Below are 3,045 nucleotides of genomic sequence, written 5' to 3'. Positions count from 1 at the left end.
GTGTGTAACCACAGATGCGGGCAACGGGGGAACATAAGTGACTTCCGCAGAAGCGGATCGAGAACCGCAAATGCGGTACCGCAGATGCGGTGAAATGGCCGCAGATGCGGAAATGTCTGGTCAGATTATAATAATTCCTCCTTCGCGATTTTCAGAGGGTTTCTCACTTTTAACACAAAATTGGAAGCTTTGGGCATTTTCAAGAGAGGAAAACATTGTTCTTCGTTGAGGTAAGGATTTTTGGACCCTAAAACTCGATTATTTGTGATTAAGGAACAAAATATCAATGTTAAATTCATGAAAATCAGTAGAAAAAGGTGGAGTTAGGGCTTGAGATTAAGAGACCTTCTAGGGATGATTTGAGGGGTCAAACGAACTCCGATTTACGAGTTCTTTATATGTACGGACTCGTGAGATGATGAAGAACATTTTGGTATAAAGTTTGTCCAGTTCCGGGACGCGGGCCCGGGGGTCGGGTTTTGATTGATTTCGGATTTTGTGCTTAAAATCGATATTTTTCAATTGGAATTCATTCGTTTAGCATAATTTAATGATAAAAATCTGAACTTGGTAGATTTGGAGCACTCGAAAGTCGTTTCGAAGGGCAAAGGCATTGCAAGCTAGATTTCGAGTCGGATTGAGGTGAGTAATAATTTTAAATGCTGTCCTGAGGGTATGAAACCCCAAAATTTCACAGCGTACGGCTATGTTGAGGTGACTTACACGCTAGATGACGAGCGTGGGGTAGAGCACCGTTGGGGATTGTGACTTAGTCCAACCCGAATGATTATTTTACTGCGTATTTGTTAGTTAATTATTTAATATTATTATATTTTGGGCTAAATACCATATGTGGGCTTCGTGCCAACTGTTTGTACCCTTAGGGGATTTTTAAATGATATTTTCCTCACAGATTGATTTCATACCGGTGCTCAGTCATACTATGTTTTACTATTTTAAAGACTCAGCTGTATTATTCTGTTTTAAACACATTAAATGATATTTTCAAAGGTATTTGAGCTGAGCTTCATATTTTACTGTGGCCCGAGGGGCTTATGAGATTCTGACTGAGTAAGGCCGAGGGTCTGTGTTTTGAGGATACATTTGGGTCGGGCTGCACGCCGCAGCAGTGATACATTGATTATGATAATAAGGCCGAGGGCCTGAGATTGTACGCCACGAGGTGGCTTGAGATTTATATAAGGCTGAGAGCCTGTTTATGATGCCACGAGATGGCTTGATTATGCGTTTGGGCCGTATGGGGCCCCTCCGGAGTCTGTGCACCCCGAGTGAGCGCGGGTACCCATTGTGATTTGAGATATAGCCCGAGGGGCTAGTATTGTTCTGTGACATTTCCCGAGGGGCTGATTTTGTTGTTACTGTGCCTGAGGGGCAGTTATTATGCGTTTACTTTTTAGTTGTTTCCTGTATATTGTTTAACTGTTTAAGAGATGTTTATGAAATTTCACTGCTTAATTATATTTACTGATTTGTTATGCCTCTTGTAGCTTAATGTTGTGCCTTACGTGGTTTTATATTACTCAGTCTTCATTTATTTTTATTACTCACTAAGTTGGAGTACTCACTTTACTCACTGCACCCCTGTGTGCAGATTCGGGCGCTACAGGTCCTGCTCCTGAGGGTTGATAGTTCCAGCAGGTCTTCAGAGATTTACTAGGTAGCTGCTTGGCGATTCGCAGCCCAGTGCACTCTCCCTCTATTTCAGTTTTCTTTTGATTCAGTTATCTAGTAATGGATTAGACTCTAGACATTTAGTATTGTTTTAGATGCTCATGACTGGTGACACCCCAATGACGGGCTATGATGGTTTATTTTATTTTCGCAACTTATATTGTTATTTTTGCGATTTATTTATATTAAAGACCTTGGTTTATTATTTTAACTGCTTAAGGTGAATGGGAAGTGTGTCGGCTGGCCTTGTCTTCACGAGAGGCGCCATCACGACCGGGTTTGGGTTTAGGGTCGTGACAAGTTGGTATCAGAGCCTAGGTTACATAGGTCTCACGAGTCATGAGCAGGTTTAGTAGAGTCTCGCAGATCGGTACGGAGACGTTTGTATTTATCCTAGAGAGGCTGCAGAACCTTTAGGAAAATTCCATATTCTTGAAATTCTTGTCGTGCGAAGTTGCTGATCCGAATACTAAACTTCTTTTATCCTATTCTCTCACAGATTGTGAGGACACACTCTACCGGTCAGGACGGACGACCACCAATACCACCAGCGGGAGCCACTAGAGGCCGAGAAGTGGCCGAGGACATGGTAGGGGCAGAGGTACAGCCCCCGCAGCAGCTAGGACAGCACCTGCAGACCCACCAGCCGCCCTAGTTCAGGGTCAGGTCCCAGTGGTGGACGCTCCAGCAGCACCAGCTCAGGCACCAGCTGTGCCCATTGTGATTTCGGGTCTTCAGGAGACTCTGGATCTGATATTGACAGTATACACTAGCCTTGCTCAGGCGGTCGCAGTTTCTAATGCCGCAGCTACTTCTCAGGCAGGGGGAGGCTCTCAAACTCCCGCCGCCCGTACACCCGATCCGGTGGTTCAGGGAGTGCAGACACCAGAGGCACCACTAGCCCAGCCGGTGGCAGCTGCTCAGGGTTATGTAGCTCCTGTTATGCCGGAGGGTGAGCAGCGTAGATTGGAGAGGTTTGGCAGACTCCAGCCTCCTACTTTCAGTGGTGCAGAGGGCGAGGATGTTCAGGGTTTCTTAGACAGATGTCAGCGGATTCTTCGCACTGTGGGTATTCTGGAGACCAGCGGGGTTGCATTCACGACCTTTCAGTTTACCGGAGCTGCCTTCACTTGGTGGGAGGCATATGAGAGGCGTAGGCCTGTTGGTTCGGCACCTCTGACTTGGCAGCAGTTCTCCGCTCTATTTCTGGAGAAGTATGTCCCATAATCTCGCAGGGAGGAGTTGCGTAGGCAGTTCGAGCAGCTTCGACAGGGGGATATGACAGTTACCCAGTATGAGATGAGGTTCTCGGAGTTAGCTCGACATGCTATTTGGCTGGTTGCTACTGAGAGA

The sequence above is a fragment of the Nicotiana attenuata genome, unplaced genomic scaffold (assembly GCF_001879085.1).
Source record: "Nicotiana attenuata strain UT unplaced genomic scaffold, NIATTr2, whole genome shotgun sequence".
Taxonomy (NCBI): Eukaryota; Viridiplantae; Streptophyta; class Magnoliopsida; order Solanales; family Solanaceae; genus Nicotiana; species Nicotiana attenuata.
This window is presented reverse-complemented; position numbering follows the sequence as displayed.